The sequence below is a fragment of the Leiobunum rupestre genome, chromosome 1 (assembly GCF_980474605.1).
Source record: "Leiobunum rupestre chromosome 1, qqLeiRupe1.1.hap1, whole genome shotgun sequence".
Taxonomy (NCBI): domain Eukaryota; kingdom Metazoa; phylum Arthropoda; class Arachnida; order Opiliones; family Sclerosomatidae; genus Leiobunum; species Leiobunum rupestre.
The window spans coordinates 76008506-76031176 of record NC_143384.1 but is presented as its reverse complement, the minus strand read 5'-3'; the positions used below and the strand labels follow the sequence as shown (position 1 = coordinate 76031176).

Below are 22671 nucleotides of genomic sequence, written 5' to 3'. Positions count from 1 at the left end.
TCCTTGGATCAGTGGCAAGATATATGGAACTCAATGGCTGCTCCACAGTCATATCCACCCAGAAGAGTGACTCGACATTCCCAGGAAGACGTAAATGCTTTTAAACCTTGATTTTCTCATGCGGGATGTCGTCGCAGTGGCTTTAAAGTCCAGGTTGGTATTTCGATTCATGTGCCAAACATTGTGGATAATCTCGTGACGAACGGACTTTTCGACATTAAAACGTACGTCAGCTGTCATCTGAGCTTTGTTCCCAACTTGTAGAGTGGCAAGACTGTTGAACCTAATGAGCTGAATGAACTTCGTAGCATCATTGGTGATGTGTTACGTAGCTCCGGATTCGAAATACCAGACAGTGTTTGCCGTAGTAAGCCCAACCAGGCCATTTGCCGCAAAAAGACCACCACCGTTGTCGGCGCCAGTGTCTATTTTCTCTAACTCTAAGCTTTCCGGATGGTGTTTTCCCTCCTGTGCAGTCCCTAACGGATGTCCAAACTTCTTGGATTTGAAACATCTCAGCCAATTTCCTCTTAAGTTGGTGCCAGTGCTATTGACATTTCTTCTACCGTCTCGAACTAGAAGACCAGATGATTTTTCAAAAATGATTCCATCACATGTGGAACGACCAATCAGAAGGCGCTCCAACTCAACGACAGTCTGCTTTTCCTCAGGCAATGGGTCTCAGATCATCCCATATTATTCGTCTGGCGGTAAAGACTCTAAGATGCAGGTGATCAGAAAACAGCTATCAAATGAAACGTTCTTTCCCATTTTTGCTATCGTCCGAATGTCTGACCATAGGGAACGCATTTGAGTAAGATGAGTTGCCATATCATCTTCGTAAGATTTCATCGTTCTTATCAACTGAGCGAGTAATTTCCGGGGCCGGTTGGACGACCTTTATTCAAAGATTTCAAAACATTTATTCTACATTTCCCTTCGCAATCAGCAATCATGCTCTGGACTTTCCGGGATAACGCTGACCAGATGACATGGACTAATAGATTTGTATACCCCCCTACCGTAAATAAATACATACCGGGGGTTAGGAAGATAAAGTTTAATAAGGTACGATGAAAAATAAATCTGGAGAAGTTAAGGACGAAGAGAGGAGTTAGGAACCGTAGCGAAACGCACAACCAAGATGACAGTACGGGCTGTACTGTAAGCTACTTTAATATGCTGTAAAAGCTTCGTATCGTCAAGACATCACAGATTTGCATTATCCAGCTTCGCCAATTCTCCGGACCGGATAGTTTCTAAACGTCATGGCGTAGAAGACCATCCATCATGGCCGGAATTAGAACGCTGTGGAACAGGATACGATGTAGACAGGGAACCAGGTTACCACATACTTCAGTTCCGTTGATCATCACAGATAATAGCGTGGCGCAGTAGAAACGTGCGGGGCCCATAACCTATTACAGATTCATAGCAGCAGCACTTCGCAGAGATGAACCAGAACTACGTATGAACGATAAATTGGTTTAATTTATTAAATTAATAGAGCAAGTTACATGATTGAGTAGTGACACACCAATACGCAGTGTAATGGGTTTTTATATTAAAACCAGAGCGGAATTAACTTCAAAACCAATATAACAATTGGCAAGCTTACCAAAATATACCTCTCCTCGGAAGAATTAGCCCTTGGGCGTATTAACTACTGGACACGGTAGTCAACAATATTTCGGAATATTCAGAGCGTCCTTCTAAAAATGTACTCCCGGTGAAGTCCCAATCGGTAGAATATTTTTATTATAATCAAATTGTCTTAAACAAATTGCAAATATCAATGGAACAAAAACCAATTTTAGACCAAAAACCTTATTAGATTTACAAAGAAACAGAAATGAGAAATAGAAAATACACAATTAACATTAGAACGCTCACGAAACGTTAAATTTATACGTGCGAGAAACTATTTTAAAGACAAACCTACCCATTATATTATAGGTCTTAAACAATCTTACAAATACGGAAAACAAAAGTTAAAGTGAAAACAAAAACTAAGTGAAAGCACTAATAAAAACTGCGTGGGCTCAACACGACAGCCCAACAAAGCCGGTAAAAATCAATGCAAATTAAAAATCGTAGACTTGAATTATCCCTCACATTATCAACAACTTCGATAAAAGAAATAAAACATAAATAAAACATGAAAAATAACCAATAGAAAATATATAATAATAACCCAGTCAAGCAAAAAGGTAAATTTTAGAAATATAATCAAGAAAAAGTCACAGTAATAAAATACGAAATAAACAAGAAAAATAAACATTAGAAAAATATAAAATAATAACCCAACCAAGCAATGTTAATTCAAATACTTAGGAATCAAGATAAAATAAATCAAAATACACACGATAATAAAAATTGTAATAGAAAAACCAAAAACACCTTACCGTTAACAATTCCCGGCTTAAAACGCGCAGAAAAAACTCTCTTGAAGGATAAACAACAGCGCGTATCTCAATATAAATAAAACCAACGTAACCACATTAATCAAAATGTATCACACATTTAAAGCCGATAAGTGTAGAAATTGTTTTTGGCTTCGTTTATATTTGTTTAAGTTTTATTTTTTGTAACCTTGGTTTATATTTTCTGTACTCTATACTTATTATATTTTCTTCTCATGTAACACGTAAGCGCGAAAAATAAAAAGAGCCCAAATCCATTTTCTATCCCCATTTCTAGCGGACGTTTCAGGTCGCCATTGGGCCATGACTAAGATCGGAATTTGGGGGTGTCCCAAAGTCTGTACTGAAAAAGGGCAGGGAAAAAGTTAAGAGAGAGGGCTCCTCTCGCCGAAAGAAAGTTTTGGTTTCAGTTAGCGTTTTGAAGTTGAAGCTTAGAAGCGAAGAAGAGCGAGCGAGCGTACAATGTAGAATACATATTTAGCGTGTAATACTTTAAACTATATATTCCCTTTTTGCTTAACTATTCAGTACTTATAGTTGTAACCATATTATTTTAACCAATATTTAATCGCATAATTAAACTGTTCTTTTTTCAATTAACATTATCGTCTGATTAGTCTAATGTCTCAAGCGCATACAGCGGGAACAAAAGTTCATCAGAGTCGCGACACCTAAAACGTGTTCGCAAAATCCTACAATAAGAAAATAAATTACGAAGTTACGAGTAAGGTAAGCAAAACGAAAAAGCTTTTATAAGAGTGCGTTGTACACAACTTAAAATTGTATTCATAAATGACCCTTAATAGTTCAAAAGTAAATACCGATAGAAAAAAACTAACTATGTGGACCACCCAGGGGTTCTACCCTTTAATCCTTTTATCTCTAAAACAAGATTTGACCTTTATAATTTTCAGTGAAGCGTACCATGGTGGTTCTGTGGTAGAACGCTCACCTGTCATGCAGGAGGGCTAGGGTTTGAATCCCGCTCGATACTAACGCAAATTGATAATAAGACGTATACCCTGAACATTTGGTGGAAACCCTGCCATTTGGACGCTGAGACGTTTATCCTAACCCTCAGCACTCGGTCCGTCCCAAAATTAATACGTTGAAGTTGGAGAGTAGAGAGCCCGTACATACAAAACACAAACACAACCTTCATACACACTACACGTAAGCATTACACACACGTCACAAACTTACACCGCACGTATCCGTTACAATAATCAAATTTCTGAGAAAACTGGTTTGTGCTAACTTAAAACCGTCGTGACGGTGAGCGTTCAAAAAAAAAACACCCCGACTCAACGCCGACTTTATGTTGACGCAAACCGTAACGGCGGATTTTCCCTAGTGACCTTTTTTCAAAATTCAAGAAACTGTGAACGCGGTTCTTACCGAGGGGTAAGACAGTCTCAGATAATCTGTACACCGAGTTCGTGCATTTAGCACTGTTAAAGGTACATATTTTCAAGAGTTCGCGAGTTCCATTTAGCACTGTCAAAGGTACGGCAGTGTACACCGAGTTCGCAGAGTGTCTTACCCCTCGGTTCTTACACTTTGCCCCAACATTGTAAATCCGCGTGTTTATAGAGGTCTACGCGCCCGTTTCCCTCTAGCGTTTTTCAAGGCCATTCAGAGTGCGCCGCGCTTTCAACGTAAGACCAGAAGTAACAATTTAGTGTGACACTGATTGACCTAGTTTTCGGCGTACGACCAGAAGATATAAGTGTGACACTTAACGTAACAAATAAGTGTGATCAGAAGTAAAAATAAGTATGAAACTGATCAAACTAATCTTTGTCGTATAACCAGAAGAAATAAGTGTGACACTCAACGGCTGACTAGTAGTAACAAATAAGTGTGATCAGAAGTAAAAAATAAGAGTGACTCTGATCGAAGGAATCTTCGATGCTTTCAAAGTAACAAATAAGAGTAAATACAATTATGTGTGACTGTGGATATATATTGGTTGTGATACCGGCGTTGCAGGTTGCTGTGAATAGCTCAAACAAACTTAACACATTAGAATGATTGTGTGTAGTCTGACCGTCGTACGTCTTGTTTTATATGTATTGATTTTTACGGGCTTCGTTGGGTGGTCGTGGTGAGCCCACGCAGTTTTTATTAGTGATTTCACTTACAGTTTCCGTTTTCGCTTGAACATTTGTTTTTCGTATTTATTTGATTGCTTAAGAGATATAATACAATGGTTGTTTTTGGTCTTTAAAATAGTTTTTTGCACGTATATATTTTGTTTCGTGAGCGTTCTAATAATTTTTAATTTTGTATTTTATATTTCTCATTTCTGTTGCTTTGTTAATTTAATAACGTGTTAGGTCTAAAGTTGGTTTTTTGTTTTATTGATATTGATATTTGTAATATTTATTTTAATTATAATAAAAATAATCTACCGGTCAGGATAGGACTGGGATTACATTTTTAGGTGGCCGCTCTGAATACGGCGATATATCGTTGAATGCCGTGTCCAATAGTTAATACGTCCAAGGGCTAATTCTTCCGAGGAGAGGTATATATTGCCAAGCTTGCCAACTAGTTTAGGACCACTTTGTGCCCTTTTATAAGCTCATCTAATCAATTTTTAAGCTACATAAAATTTTAAAAAACTCACTTCACGTCTCTTTTTAAAAAATGCTTAGGCAGCTGTTCTTTCTGTCTCGGTTTAAATAAAGAATTTACGCATTAACTCATTTCATTTTCAAAAAGAATTAAACAAGCCCAACTTATCTTGAGCACTATTTAATTTTAACGCTCATTTTGAAAAAATTTACCTGTTGATTCTACTTTCTACTGAAGTTGTTTACTTGATTACCAAACCGGTTGATCCAATGAGTTTTCAAAGCATTGATCAAAAAAATATTTTTATTCAATCAATCAAAAGCGCAAAACTCAGTACATCCGAACGTATACGGTACGCTACGAAGCGGCGCATTACAATCAACAAGATCGATACTTTGCCGACATATCTTCTACTGTAACAGGTCTCTTGCCAAAAAATCAGTGGACAATAGATGTATATTGGCAAAATCAAAAGAACTGATCGTTTAACGGATTTTGATAAAGTTAAGTCTTAACCCAAATAAACGAGCAAAATATAATCAAACAACAGATAATCGGAAACTAAATGTTCTAAAATTTTATAAAAAAAACCCTATTCAAGCGGCTTTTTATTTTGCAAAAGTGGTCTTTTTAACTTCTTTTAAATTATAAATGAGCAAGATTTGACGGGTTAAGCCACCCTTTAAAAATGTGCAAGGAGACCTTGCTGGCGTGAAGATTGTACAGAATGGAGCCACGGCTACAAGTTTACTCTACACGTTTCTGAAGTGCGATTAACCTGTCTTTGGTCCTTCTATTGCCAAGGGAGGCAGGGTCAGTTGCCCCCTGCTTTCCTCAGAGTTGGTGAAACTGGGAATCGTCTTTGCCAACCCCTCCCTCTCGCTCAGAGGCTTTAACTCGGAAGAAAGCTTCCTGCAGCACCAGCGTCGGCTCCAGCTGAAGCCCCTCCTTGTAAAACCACCTTCACTTGGCCGTTGTATAAATGGAAGCGAGAGCAAATAGATACAATCCAGGTAAGTGGCTACTAAGTTATATTTCCAATAGACTTTGTTACACCCGTGCGAACAGTGACTTATCGTCACCAGCCTGTCTTAAATCAGGGGTCCCTCAAGGCTCAATAATTTCCCCCATTTTATTTAATCTTTATATCAACGATATAGTACATATAATACCTAAACACTTACTTTTTCTGTACGCTGATGATACGCTCCTTTTGACCGCGGGAAAATGCATAAATACGATAGTCAATATAATGGATAATTTTCTATCCGCAATTCAAGATTGGTTAACTAATAATGGCCTTAAATTGAACATAGATAAAACCGAATATATGGTATTTAGTAACCGAGGTAAATGTGTAAATCTTAATGAAAACGCGATTAAAATAAATAATTTTCCCCTGAAAAGAGTTGAAAAATATAAATATTTGGGTATCTGGTATGACCCTTACTTATCCTGGAACGAAATATTAATGTTTTATGCAAAAAGCTTGCGCGAATTTGTGGTTTAGTTTTTATAACTAAAAACCTTCTACCTCGGAAAACTCTGATAGAGATGTACCATGCGTTGTTCAATTCGGTTCTTACTTATGGCATAAGTATTTGGGGTAATACCTCTAAGTACAACATCGGTCGCTTACAAATATTGCAAAAAAGGATATTACGTTCTATTTTTAAACTGCCTTATCACGCTCATACCAAAGATTATTTTCTAAAAGCCAAAATTTTAAACATTAATCAACTGTACTACTACAATAGTTTAATTGTATTATACAAAGCCGGTAACTTGCTTAGAAAAATCAATTTCATCCGTGCCTACGGTACATAATTTTAAAATGTTACTGAAGAAAAAAACTTTAGATTGCATACCTTAATTCTACTTTAATTTTTAATGTTTGATATTAGTCGTTATTACAAGTATTTTTTTTTCTTTTTGCGTGTATATATTGGTTTGTTTTTTTTATCTTTTTCATGTTTGGTTAAATAATATACGAGGGCTTACAAATCGCCAGATGACTTAGTCCTCGAAACAAAACCTCTCGACATTGTATTACTAATATTAAATAAATTAAATTAAAATTAAGTGACCAAAAAGCAACCAAACAAGCTGATAAGTCGAAACTTTTGTGTGACCTAAAGAGCAAGTGTTGAAAAAGTGAATATAACGTAAAGATAACTATGTAGAAGGCCACATGAAAGCAATTAATTCAGTTTGATGGTAAAAATATGTAACTGCAACTGGGATAATCTTAAAATACAACGTGTATTTGTTGAAAATAAGACTAACAAAATATTAGTTTTTAACGATATTAGCGAATATAGACTCGGCCGGTCAATGATCGTTTGCGCTATCCGCACGCGCCCTTTGCAAATATACGTTTTTGATTATCCAAGTATAATAAACACAATTACACTTAACGTAAGAGTCACTGAGATAGCTTTAGGAACCTGCAGCGAACGCGCAATGGAAGATTGTCTGTTCTTGAAGTTACCGTCATATATCACCACTATAATTAAAAATTTATGGGGAAATAAGGACACAACTTAAAAAATTGTGATTTTTTAAATGATAATTCAGCAAAAATCAAGAATTCCCAATAGCCCCAATTTTAAAATAATCTAATTCTAGTAGTTTAACATTTAAAAGGTGCTCTCAGGCTACTAAACAGAGCCTGATAGATTGCAAATACGTTATCATTAAAATTTAGGCCATAAACACATTCCGTATTTACATAGCGCAGGACAACACATTGGGTTTTGTTACGCAGTTTTTCAGCTCACTTCAATCAAAATCAGTAGCGTTTCGAGTTAAACTGTATACAGGGTGTTTCAAAAGGTTATACAAATATTTTGAGGAGTTTAGCGGGTGAGTTGAGAAATATACCTTTTTTTTTTCATTTTCCTATGATGAGTTAAAAGAGCGCCAGAGAGCTTCAAAGTGTGACCCTGGAATTAGGCTGCAACAAGCCAAAACCCAGAAGCAGGGAAATGCGACTTCAGGGGTAAGATGAATTTGCGAGAAATCGCGGTCCATCACGCCGTTACTGTTTAAGTTTACTTTTTTACGCTGGTTACCTCGATTTGTTTACAAAATCTTTTTTTACCTATCATATGAACCCAAACCTGAATGTTCGCATTTTGCTTGGTGTTGTGCTTGTTGCAGCCTAATTCCAGGGGCTTGTAGGCCACACTTTGAAGCTCTCTTGCGCTCTTTAAACTAGTCGTAGTATAATGGGGGAAAAACAGGCATACTTCTCAACTCACCCCCTACAGCTCTTTAAACTTTTGTATAACCTTTTGAAACACCCTATAGAGCATATTTTAGAAAAAAAAGTATTTTAAATTAAATAGACTTACTACAAAGTTTTCGTAGTTTGGGATAAAATGGCTCCGGAATTTTCTCACAAAGTTCGGTTGAATCAGCCGAAGGAACGAAATAAGCCAGAGCAACGACCAAAAACAGAGCCGCAATATATAATCGAGACATAATTTATCGCTAGTCACAAATTAATTTATACCAAAGCCGTTCTGATAGTGGAAATATGGCCTTATAAACGACGCAATGCTCATTAATATTGGTGTTTATTTTAGAGGCATTTATTCTTTGAGCGGTCAATCGTTTTGGGCTAATTGCATCCTGTTCCTTTTATACTAAAGACTCTTATTCCACCGACTTTGCGATGACGAAATGCCATCCTCCTCCATATATAGAAAAGCCAACCAGCAGCAATTATTAATACGAATAATAATTAATTCATTACATATAGCCCTCCTTTTACGTGTTTTCAATTTTAACGTTGATTTAGAAGCCGATAATTTAAATATATCATGACGTGGAATTATTGTATAAATGGATTTTGCTGTTTGTTCAAATGGCACTTTAATGATTACACGAGATAAATACCAAATGGAAATGGGAATGAAACGGAATGAGTTAAGTTTGGTGGCAAACAGAAATCAGCTTAATTTTTTTAAAGTTTTAGAGGGTTAAGTTTTTTAAAGATAGGCGTTGGGCATTATCTTAAAATGGTATCGCCTTCTTTTATAGAGTGTATCATCTGCGTGTAAACTTGAGTTGATACCTTCGTCCAGATATGCTAATTCATTTAGTAAAAGATGGAATAATGATAATTAAATTGATCCTTGGTTTATTTAATAATATTTTTTTACGAAATGGTGCAACCGTATATTAAAACATTTATAGTAGACATATTGGTCTTTAATTATGCGGTTAATCAATATCACCTTTATTATGAATAGGATTTTTTATATTCTTAAGAATAGAAGGATACCGTCCATAAGTAAATCATAAAATAATAAGATATAGTAATGGGGTCAAAATACTAGCAAAGTCTTGAATAATTAATTTGGGTACAATACTGTCAAATTCAGGAGCAAAAAGACGGGTGGCGGAGTGGTAAGCATTTTCGCCTCACAGCAAAAAGAGTCTGGTTTGACCCCAGCCAAGCGTTCAGTTTGTTAGCTATCCTCGCACAAATGAAAGAGATTATCACCAAGTTCTGCAATTTTTTTCCATTAATACTTGCTGAGGGGATTTCTAACAATCTACCTTACGGAATGACAGTAAACCCTTTCAACATAAAGATATCGCAAAAATCCCTAAAACGTCCGATGTTATTAAAAAAATTGATCCTTCCCCCAATAGCGGCTGCTGAAGCTAGGCTCAGGGGGACTTCAGCATACCTGAACAGTGACTACAACATTTGTGGCCTACCTTTAAGAATTCGTGCGGGGGACTAGACCACGATGCCGGCAGATCGTCTCAACAAAATCAATAAATCATTACTCTATTTAACGCTAACGAGGAGTATACCCGAGGTGTAAATCGCCGATTTTGATGAAACTCGGGGGGTATGTAGACCTTAGGGTAACTAGAATTTTCACCAAGGGAAAAGTTACGCTGGGCTTCCGTTTTGCTATGGCAACCGAAAATGTTTTTGACAAATTAAAATGAAAAAATCTACATTTAAAAAAGCATGGGATTTTCTCGGTTTCACAGGGGGTAACCAGTGAAAAAATTTTAAAACTAAAAAAAAAAATTTAAATTTAAATTTCTACTAAAATGCTAAATTTGAACAATTTTTGGTTAAATTCATCAAGTAGCCCCTCTGTGAAACCGAGAAAATCCCATGCTTTTTAAATGTAGATTTTTTCATTTTAAAATGTCAAAAACGTTTTTGGTTGCCATAGCAAAACGGAAGCCGAACGTAACTTTTCCCTTGGTGAAAATTCATGTAACCCCAAGGTCTACATACCCCCGAGTTTCATCAAAATTAGTGATTTACACCTCGGGTACACTCCTCGTAAGTGACTAAAACCAAACCTTCGCATAGCTAGCGCACAATTAAGGGACGTTATATTGATTTTTAGTCGTTTTAAAAGTGACCTTTAAATAAGCCCTTAAGTGATTTACAGCTAGATACATTAATTATCATAAATCCTTTTACGGATTTCATGAAACTTTAACAGACAATTAAATTTGTTTACCACATTATTAAATAGAAGTACACCCTTTATTACTATTGAGTCTATTACTTTCGAGTTTAAAACCTAAGCTTACGGAAACCCCTTCCGATTAATATCTTATTGTTATTGAATGGGCCAAAAGCACGTTTAATATCCAATTGAAATCTGACAAGGATTCAAGTTAATCAGTCAATTAACTAGGATTTTGCCTTGATTTGAGTCACTAACCGGTTTCTGGATTGCTCATTCTAATCAGTTATAATTATCGACTAATCTTGTAATAGTACCAATTAAATCACTCGCTGTTAATATATTTATTTTTGTTCAATAGAAAAGTTGTAATTTAAAACTAGGTCTTGGCCAGAAAAAAGGTTTCGTTTCCAAACGTTGCTCATGAAATCATAGTAGAGTGACAAGAATTGACCATCTCAATACCGAAGCCACTTCAATCTCCAGCCCTATATTTGTATTGGTAATTGCTCCTTTTTTTGGGGCAAAATCTTTTCTCAATAGGAAAACTCACAGCTGATGTCAAGACCCTATTTCGTATTAATGCTCACTGCTGTTGACAAATTACCCGAAAAAAGGGACATTTGACTGTGGTCAAGAAAGTATTTAGATGATATTTGGTCGATTTGAAAAATGACACGAACCTAAATATTTTTCACTTAATGCTTGACTTCGAATATTGCTTTGAAAAAATAATGTCTAAAATTTCAATAATATAAACAACACCTAGAAAAAAGGTTGATCTTTTTTAAATATATAATACATGTAAAATTTTAATCTACTGAAAATTTTCGATTTTTAAAAAGATAATGATTTTCAATGTAAACAACAGATAACGGTAACTTAATCAGAATCTATGATATCATGTCATTGAATTATAGCAACGCCTCATTTGGGCTTCTTTGAATATGAAATTTGTTACATTGTTTTTAAAAAAACTTCATTCCCCACATAGTAGAAATCGATGGAGGTAACTCTAACGATTTGTCTCATGGAACTTCAATCTATTCAAAAAGGTAAACTACGATCGAGAGTACAAATAGATATAAACCTTTGTAATTCGTTAGTAAACTAGTGATATAATATATTTATTTCGAACTCAAGAATGACGTTTCCTTTGGTTTCGGGACCTGAGTCGGGGCATTTTTAACTGACGAAAACTCTTAAATAGAGCTTTAAGCCCAGGTTATGAAAACTTAACTTGAATCACCGAGAAAAGCAAAATTTCTATTGGATTCCCGCCCTCTGATTAATTGGCTTAAATTAACTATATAATTGTTTAAAAAAACGTGTAAATTAGAATTTCATTAATGCTCTTTGAATTTAAAATGAAAATATACACTACAGTTTTGAGTTAAACAGCAAACATATTTTTCGATGGTTTTATTTGGTGCATTTCTGAAAATAAATTTATAAACTGTTAAACATGAAAGTTGTTTTACGTGTCTATCGACATCTATATAACGACGAAGGTTGTATTGATATAATTATTACAGATGAATGGGGTCATAAAATCTAGATGTTTCAAACATTTACCCGCCAACCTATGGCCTGCCACTTGCTTTGTCTGCCTTAACTTTTAAACATATCTATTTAGAAACGATAAGATTGTAGAAAAATATAAATGAAGTTAATCAACCATGATTTTTCAACTAAGCGGGAGTAAAATGTGTTGTGCAAATAGAAAATGTTGGCACAGTGTTCTAGGGACCATCTAATTTTGAGCAATTTTTGAGTGTACATATTTGATTTCATCATATGATATGTAGATTTTGGGGATGTCAAATCTTAATCGTTTTACAAGTCGTTTGGTTTCAATTCTGATGTAAAATAAGACTATGCACGTCGTTAATATAGCAGATATGTTAAGTGTACGATATTCTACAACTACTGTTTCTATCATCGTAGCTAATCTACTCCTTAGTATCACAATAGGTGTGAAATAGATGATATCAATCACAGGTTCTCACATTGAATTTTATTAGGAGATCAACTTACCATTAGGGCTCCAATTTTGCTAGTATACTTAGACAACTCATCAAGGACTTCCTACGAGGCAAAGAAACGCGACAAACGATTAAAAATGTTGTCAAAGAACACAAGTTTTTCTTTCGCGGGAGAAAATAAAAGAAAAAGACTAAACATATTCGTGCCAGGATTGCTCAAATAATAAAAGTCGAAAATATCAATATTTGGAAAAAAATCATTTTTGCTCACGAAGCTTAAGGTCATTCTGAGACCAATAAGAAATAAAATTGACGCCACTTAGTCTTATTTGGTGTAAATCCTTAAATCCTACAGAGCAATTATATGGAAAGTTCGTAAGACTACATCCTTTGAAACTAAGTATCGTTTTTGTAACCAAAACTGGCAAAGATATTGCAACATCATACCCAGTTTTCACTTCAAGTGAATAATACTAGAAATTTTCAATCATCTTTTCTCATCGAATTAACAGTTGATTGCTTCTTTACATTAAAATTTCACTTCAGTTCAAGATGGCGCTCATTCTTACCTTTATTTTCCCCAAATTACAGAGATGCGTTTTCATTTCCTGAAAAAAAATTAAATTGTATTTTCTAAAATAGGTATAATGTATATTAGTTAATCAAGAGAAAACTAAAATAAATTCTTAATGGGGAACGGTCAAGCTTTAACCGGTTAGATAGCCCTATAGCCCGTTAAAAACTAAAATTTATGGCAAAAACCGCATACAAAAATATTAAATGGTTAATTTTTAATAAAATGAAGAAATTTTTGGAAATTGAAAAGCACGCGTCCGCTGTGACACCTGGTGAGAAACCGGTGAGACAGAAAAAAAAACATAAAAGCGCGCGCGCTGCTGAAGACACGGAAGATTTGTTTTGCACGCGCGGTTCATTCCAGTTATACGAGACCTAAGTTTAAATGGCGCGATTTTAAAAGTTAGGATAGTTCGCAAATCGCTTGGCCGTTCCGCTTTAATTATAGGCTGGATGACATGCAGGCTACAACTGTGATAAAGCATATTTAACAAAATAAATAGCAAGATTCAGTTTTATCCATAAAAACTTGTAGAGGTAAACCATAATAGTTGGTGTAGGGAGCTATTGGCTGGCGTGGCATGAAGGGGTTTCAACCACCCTCCTACGCATTTTAGTCCCATCACCCGATTAAATGGCATTAAAATAAATATTATCTTAAAAAAATTAGTGCTTGAAGATAGCGTTTCTTACGGCTTTGTCGTCAGGCATTGGACAAGCCTTATATTTCATCAGAATAGCTTCTAATTTATCCGCCTCTTCTTTCTGAAATAATGAAAAACAAGACTTCAAACCCGGATATTTTTATATGATTTAAAACTATTTATTTAATCCCAACTTTGACGTGGGAAGTGGTCTGTTGCTTAAGCTACTGATCTCCGTTATCGCCCCAAATTATACCTCAAAGGCGCACTCAGGGAAATGCCTCTTTAAGAAGGAGAACCCGATATATTTTTTCCATTGTAAGTATTTTAATTGATATTTACAAAAAAAACTAGAGATGGACCAAATAGTCTTCCAGGGAAGCACCCGGCGGGAAGGTGTGCAACACCGAAGCGGCATTACCGCGTTGAAGGGCGACCGTGATGCGCTGGATCAAGTATAAAACGGAGCGCGGTTCACCAGTGACGGAACGAATCCTACGGCCTATGGCGTGGATCAGCGCCAAACCCTCGCGGCCGAAGGAGCCAAGGGTTTCAATGGCCACCGGTTTAAACATATAGCGGTGCTCAAGCGCCGAGTATTTGGAGTTCTTCTTCGTTTCAGCCTGGGTAGCGGCCCAGAGAGGGGCTGTTGAAGAAGAACTCAAATACGAAGGAGCGAGAGGATCGCTACAGGTGAAATCCCATACCAAGGATTTCCCTCCGGTCCACGGGATTAAAGACAAACCATCTGGCCGTTTTCCGTCGTCCCTAGACAATCCAGACGGCTCCAAAATAGATGGAACACCCGCGGACGCGAGTGCCCGTTTCCAAATATCGTTGACGGCACTGTGGCGGGAGCGACGGCCCGAGCTCTTTTTGCAGCTGAGGCCATGAGAACCGAAGGAGTCAACCAGGCTACCACAAACGCAGGAGTGTGGCACACAAATTGTAGCTCCCAACCGAAAGCCGACGGCTACGCGAAAGGAATCATCAGAGAGATGGGTTCCAAGAGAAGGAGACGGAAGAACATTTAGCCACGCACCGGACTCAGCCGAAGAAACTGCGAGAAGACGCGCTTCATCACGATCTGACGAGGCTCCTTCAGACAATAGCTTGGTGTTCAAGTCGAAAAAAGGTGTTTCCCAAGTGTTCTGGTGCCGCCAATGATCTTGAGAAGGGAAAGTGGATTCCGAGAGAAGCTCCCATTGCTGAAGAGCGTCACGAAAAACCTGGTCCCAAGATGCGACTATGGAAGGGGGGGATAATTTGACGGACTAAATCCGCCACGCTGGACTGCGATGAAAGAAAGGCAGGCAGGGCGAGCTGGGACGCGTGACGAATGTCAAAGCCTCCTTTGGATATGGGAAGTGACGACTGCACCCATGGACCTTCATCCATTAAAATATTGGTAACTTCTTGAAGAGCAACCCGGAGGGTCTCATCGAAATAGTGAAGATCGTAGGCGCCTCGCCACACCGGAGCACTACGTAGTAGGTAGGAGAGCTTCAGTATAGCCAAAGAGTTCTTAAGCAGGAAGAACCCATGATGAACCGACACCTGTTGGAGGTTTCTAGCCATGACCGATAGAGCGTTGGTTTTCTGGGCAAGACAGGCAGAAATCGCCTCGTCCGAAAGTGGCGCTCCCAGAAGTATGTAGCGGGTACGGTCGACGACCGTAATACCAGGAGCTGCCAAGTCAAACGTGGATCGAAAGTGATCATCGTCGTGATCGCCCGAATGGAGGACGAGAAGCTCACATTTTGACGGGTTCAATGACAGGCCGGCATCGAGTGAAAGCTCTTGTAGAAGGATTAAGTCATTAAGAACTACTTCTGGGCTTCCACCCAGCGAAGAATCGTCTAGGTAACAGAAATTTAATTCCGACCTCATACTGGATGCCACGCGCTGGACTAGGAGGCAAAAGAGTGGTGGTCCCAATGGATCACATTGCTGAACCCCACGCTATGAAGGGATTGAAGATTCGCCGTAGGAGAGATGCGAAGGAGTTTTGTAGCATTGGCGAAGAAACAAGAACAAATCGGGAAACTCGTTGTAAACGCGTTCCAAGAGGCGATCGCGACGAACCATGTTGAAAGCATTTAGGAAGTCGATTTTAAGTAAGATTCTCACGGTCTGGTGATGGTGATTTACATATTGGCGAGCCGCATGGGCTGTGGCTTCTGCTCCCCCACGGGTACCGAAATCAACCTGCGTCGGGCGAAGAAGGGGGCCAAGGGTCGGCATTAAGTTCGCGCATCCCAATTTGGCGACAATGTGGCGAATGGTACTACCCACAGCAATCGGCCGGATTATGCCAATCTTTCTTCTTAAGGGCGCATAGGGAAGCGTCATAAAGGACTGGGCAGATTTCCGGTGGAACGAGGCCGACGAACATCAGGTTGCAGAGTTTGGTGATGGCCTTGAGTAGGGAGTCACCCGCAATCCCCACATCAGCCCCAAGTAAATCCTTGACGTGCTGAGGGCTGAGGGCTGAGGCAATTTAACCCGCTCGCCGAACCAGGCGGGAAGGACATTGGATTCCGAAGCGATGAAGCTAGGGAGAGACCAGTCAACCGCTTCAAACTGATAATCTTGGTGATCAGCACCAGAGGGATGCTTGGCTTTTAAAATGACACAGGTAGCGGAATCAATGGGAGCGAAAGAGTCTTCCGAACAGACGACGCGAACGGCACCGGAAACGTCCCCGTCGGCGAGCTTAGCTTCAACGATCTTAACGATGTTCCTTTGTTGAGAACGAACCGTATGACGGGCCGAGAACTTGCGCGAAACGGAAGGGAGAACGAGACCGTCCGGAAAACCCACGATGTCACGCTTAACCGAGGTTGCTAAGGAGACAGGTGTACCCTCAGAAACGAAGGTAACCTGAAAACACGCCGGAGCAAAGCAGAATAAAGCCTTCCAACACTGCGCCGAATTATTCTGCACGACGTTGTTAATAATGGTCGATAGAGCCGAGGCCGCAACGTGTCTGGCACCCTTAGGGATACGACGAATAATGCGACGGGAGGACTTTAGTTCAGCAAGGACGGTGACTAGGTCACCAACCCCGATATCCTTGGAAGGCGACGAAGACGAAGCGGCCCGAGCCTCAGCGGAGGGTTTAGAGCACGTGGTAGATCGACCATAATGACCGTTTAGACTTTTGTTAGATTATCTAGATTGCATTTTAAATTTTGGTTCGTAGTATTTTATTAAAACATTTTTGTCCCACTACCATAGACAAAACGTTATTACTCTCCGTTTATTAAATCAAAGTTATTTGTTTGAAACTTTGTCTTATTTAAATTATATTATTATTGTGTTAACGTTCATTGTGGGATATTTTCCAGCTTTGTCTAAATTGGATCCTTTGTATTTTTCGGCCCGAGTTCAAATTCTTAGTACAAATTAAATAGTCAATAATTTTAGATTTAGGAAATATCCCTATTGGTGGTTCTTCTAAACAGGATAAAAAATAAAATTTGTGAAACTCTCACCTAGAATAATACAGTTGTTACCGTTGTTCTGTTGTCAATTTAAAAGTATATCAATTCTGCTAAAATCTAGACTCTAGCGCCATGTTTTAAAATTTGTAGGTAGTTTAATATGAAAAATGAGTAACAATCTGTTATCTTATAGCTTAAGTAGGAAATATACTTGTTCGTGTTTCCCACGTTACGTAAAACTATAAATTTCTTAAATTAAAATTCTTAGTTCTAAAAATTTATATTTGCGTTAGTTCATATCAAATCGACAAACGAGATACCACTTCCTCCCCGTCCAATGACATTATTCTATAATAAGTAAAAGTGGTCACCTAGACTGAATTTAAATAGAAAATCATAGTTAGTGTTTAAACAGTGGGGGATAAACTTCTACCTGCGTAGGGGCGTATTTACCTCTTGGGCCAAGTAGGTGCGCGCATTAGGGGAGGGGGCACTTTGAATTTCAATATATCCCTTTAAGAGTCCGAGAGGCCTTGAAAATAAAATGGTCCAAAAACATTTGACCAGAAAAACAATATTATTATGTCGCAACCAACGTAATCTTTTGTGTCTGTCTCCAGGACTAAAAAATAATGTCTTACATAGACACCAGTAGAGACGCTACTAATTTAGTTTATGGTGCGCTTCTTCTTTCTGCTGTTGAATACGAAAAGTGCGCTTTGTATGCATTTGTCCAGGGTAAATGCAGAAGGTGAAATCTCGAAAGCAACGATTGCCTCTTACAGAATGAGCACTTTTTAAAGAGTGGTGCTGTGGAAGCCGGCAGAGAGCAAATGCCGCTTAATGGTACCTTTTGTCTTTCACGTACACTAGCCGGGCGAGTCTTCTTGGAAAACTTGAGCTAAGTGCTGGCCACAGCTAACAAGGAGACATCCCGAAGTGTAACCCACAGATTTTGTTCAAACTCGGGGGATGTATCATGAAAAATCCTAAAGGGAATTTATTCAATGGGCAACCGTTTTGCCATGGCAACGAGAAATGTTTTTGACAACAAAATATTAAATTTTCCCATTGAAAATAACATGGGATTATGACCTCAAATTGATCAAAAGTTGATCAATTTTGTTGTTTTTTTTTGTCAATTTTGATCTATTTTTTAAAATTTTGGGATTTTCGAAATTTTGAAATTTGTTAAAATTTTTTCCCAAATCGGTCAGAATCCCATGTTATTTAGGATTTTTCATGATACATGAAGGTCTACCAATCCCCCGAGTTTGAACGAAATCGGTGGGTTACACTTCGGGATGTCTCCTTGTAAGTCTATTCATTTTCTAAGCTTAGGTTAGATTAAGTTAGAATAATGATGAAAAAATGTTTGGTGGCCAAAAAGTCGGAAACATATCTTACCAATGCGTAATACTGGTGCATGTTTGTATTTTATTGTTTTAAGAGGGCACTAATATTTTCTTCACCTATGGGTGCCAAAAGTCTAAATAAACTACTGCAACTGGGCCCCTAGGCTTCAACTGCAAATCTGCAATAGATACCTGACTTTCCACTTCTCTCTTCTCAACCTTCCCTCTACCTTAAAGCAAGTTCCAGGCCGATAGGGGGCCCCTTTAACAACTGAAGCTTGGATCTAACCTTTCCTCTACTCTGCCAATTATCCTATAGCAAGTTCCGGGCCGGTAGGTTTCAGTTTTATTAGGGCCCTCTGACTTTGTTCTAGCTTTGTATCTCCTTCCACCTACCTTATGGCAAGTTACAGGCAAAGGGCTTCACCGTCATAAGGGCCCCTGAGTTTGCTCTAGCATTGTTTTGGGATACCCTCTTAGCTTAAGGCAAGTTACGGGCTAATACGTGTATGCCTACTAAGCCTATTGCTTGATCCCTAAATGTCTTCTAAAAGTTTCTTTCACTAATGGTAAAAAAATATTTTGGGGGTGAGGGGTGGGGATTAATGGACACCCATAAATCGTAAATGACGTCACCTTCGATTTTTAAATTAGAAAAGCATAAAACGACCTACTTCAGAGAAAGAGTCGTCATTATTTCAAACTTCTTTCAAATACAACATCCAAGTAAAAAATAAGTTAGGTTGTGGTATTTACACCGATTGATTTTACACGGACTGACCCAATTCTAGTTTAGAATTTTATTATCGGATCCGGTTCGTGGTAGATCCTTTCCGGATTACTTCAAACATGAATAGATCCTACTGATATCTTATAACTAACGATTCTTCAACTTCCAAGGATTTTAACTGAATATAATCATTTTGCAAAGAAGGTAGATCACGTTTTACCAAAATTAGTAAATTAATCAACTTACTGTACAAGCTTTCTTCGCGACCATGCACATTTTGAATTTTTCGATTGCATCTAAAAACATAATCAATTTGACTTATTTACGTTATTTTTAAAAGGTTAATTAATTACGGAAAACTCATGAGATTGTTATTTAATTAGAATTTTATAAAAAATGCATTTAAAGAAACAATAATAAAAACGTGGTCCTTAAATGGCACCCAACGTTCAAATATGCTTATTTATTAGTTCTGTAAATTAGATATAATGACGTCATGTTTCTAGTTTTTTATTAATATAATAGATAAGTCATATTTGTTTAAACTTAAGCGTTCGTTGGACAATTGATGGTACAGTTTTAAATATCGGGGAGATAACACCATCACTATCTTATTTTAAATTGCCGAATATGTTAATTTTAATTTTTCCGCGATTTTGTCACCTGTCCGGGCTGTGGACGCTGGCGTAGGCCACTATGATGATAGACCTCCGGTAGTATGGTCTCTGTTACACTGATAGTTTCTCTAACGTTAGATCCAGGGCATGCCCCACATGCGATTTTATAAATTATTTATCAACTTATTGTTAAGGTTTTTAATTACATTTTCAGTTGGATTTTTAAATAGTGTTTTAAAGGTATCACCTTTTTGATAGACTACATTAACATTTATATTTTTCAATTTACGTTCAAGGGCGTTATTGGAGTTACCAACACAAGATAATTTTAATTAAACCTTTTTTTGTTTCAATAATTTACAAGTATGCAAATTGGAGTGGTATCGGGAAACTTTTATGCGGCTATTTTGAAAACCACTGGTTTTATTTCGGAATCTTATATATATTAATGCAACTATGCATGTGAGATTTTATTTTAAATGGTTGAAAGGAGCGAAAATTTTAGAATTGTCCTGAATGGGTGAGATTTTGGTATAATTGAGTTTTTAAGAAATTGTTTGAATTGGTAATTTTAATATCTAAAAAAATATTATGTTCTTCTAATGTAAATTTCATGTGGGTGTCATAATTATTTAAAATATGAAGTATTGCTTTTAGGGGATTATCAATAATAAATATGAAGATATCATCGACAAACCTATACCAAAACATAGAAACATTGTGTTCTTATATACACTTTTTTTATAAATCTTGCATATACATATTCGCTGATAAGGGGGACAAACGTCCACCCAGAGGTAAGCCTTATATTGGCTTAAGAATAATTCCATCACACTTGAAAAAGTGGAGTTTTAGCATAGTTCTATCGCACATATTCTTGTACATTTAATACATTTATAATTAAATAACAATCTTTTTACATTTATACACCATGACAAAAACTGATTCCATTATTTACATGTCTCCTCGCAAACAATGTGAGTTTTTAAAATTATCTCAAGAACATATTTGTATAATTATTTTGCAGTTTAACTCTAATTATGTTTATAAATAAGGCGCCATCTACGTGTTATCCTTAATTCCTACGCTTACAACTATCGTGGGCATGAAAGTATTTAAAATTTTATCAATAAAATTATCCGCAATCAGGGACATTCCACCAATTAGTCCAAGTGCAAAAAAAATTAAATATTATAACATATCGCACTCTTTTAATCTACAGCTTACTCGTTAGTGCCATCTTATAAGCTCATCTAATCACTTTGGCTCTTATTATTTTAGCAATTGATTTGGAGGGCAATGTTCCTTCGCACGTACGATCAATTTTCAAGAATAACAACGCTACAATTTTGTCGTAAATATATCATCCCATGATCGTTAAAATTTAAGAAATATAAGACTGGATTTTGTTTATCTATATACCCTCACGTGCATCACCAAAATCGAGATTAAGAATTTGATGACTTTTCTTCGAAACTGACAAGTCAACAATTGCTATTCTAGCGGTTTTTAATTAAACGCCATTTTTATTTTACAAAAGTGGTCTTTTAAATTATTTTTAAACGTTTTATGTTCAAGATTAGAGAAGTTAAGTTACCATTTCAAAACGTGCCAAAACTTGTAGGCGTGTAGATTGTACACAATAGAGCTACGTCTACAAGTTTCCTCTACACGTTTCTGAAGTGCGAGTAAACCTGTCCTTCTTAACCGTACGTTTAAGTCTCAATTTTCTGTCGAGTGACTAAAGAGTCACCAAAAGTATAAAAGCAGGGTGTTGCCATGGGAGGCAGGGGTCAGCTGCCCAAACTAGCTTTTCAAGGTCCATTAAATCTCAGAACTCACGCAGTAACGTGGGGAGAATAAAGTTAGTCCTGGGCTCTGACCGCGACTAGAGAGCATTGTGTATGCGTTATGTTAAAATTATGAATCTGAGTGTTCATCTCTAAAGATCAAGCAGCATGCATCTCAATGGCGAAGAAGATATTTCGATAATAAGGATGGTCGCGGGAAAATCTAGTGTAAGGATATTTTACTGTTACGTTTCCAAATTTAAACAAACGGGTCTTCAGGACTGAAAATTTACGATATTTATATTTCTCAAAGCTAACTTAGGATCGGTGATAAAATTTATTGACTACTGGTGCTTTCATAATGGTTTTTTCGTGTTCCATGACTAGATTTAAAGCTAAACAATCAGCTTCTTCTACCTCGAACTCTTATACAAGCGTAATAAACCCAACACTTTTACAAGCAACGTAAGAGTCACTTGGCTAGCGTTAAGGGTCTGAGGAGAACGCGCAATGAAAATTGATCGTATGTTCTTGAATTTATTGGCGTATAACACCACCATGGCAGCAGGCTTGACCGCAGTAAAAGACTTTCTTTACATTAAAAATTACAGGAAAATCAATATAAAAATTATAGTTTTTTTAATGAGAATTCGGAATAGTTCAATAAGTCCCAATTTGAAATAAATAAACAACTTCTAGCAGTTTAAAAAGTACTCTTGGGTTACTAAACAGAGCCTGATAGCCAATACCTTATCTTCAGAGGGTATGCCGTAAAAACAATCCGTATTTTCATAACGCAGTGCAACACATTGGGTTTTGTCTCGCAATTTTTGCCCTCACTGCATTCAAAATTGGTACTGTAACGAGATCTCTACTACCCATCTCTCTCTCAAACGCTTATGGGTTTTATATTTCATATTTTACCAGAAAGTATTTTAAACTGAATAGACTTACTACAAAGTTTTTGTAGTTTGGGATAAAAGGCTTCCGGAATTTTCTCACAAAGTTCGGTTGAATCAGCCGAAGGAACAAAATAAGCCAGAGCAACGACAAGCAACAGAGCCGCAAT

General features: G+C 37.2%; 1 long non-coding RNA gene across 1 annotated transcript; it reads right to left on the bottom strand.

Annotated features, from left to right (window-relative positions):
* Positions 1-11810: 11810 nt before the first annotated feature.
* On the bottom strand, positions 11811-19476 carry LOC149966645 (uncharacterized). The gene is made up of 5 exons (XR_016480340.1): positions 19442-19476; positions 13714-13785; positions 13014-13052; positions 12497-12547; positions 11811-11896 (listed from the first exon to the last, which is right to left on the bottom strand). It is a non-coding gene; the product is annotated as an uncharacterized LOC149966645 (long non-coding RNA).
* Positions 19477-22671: the final 3195 nt, after the last annotated feature.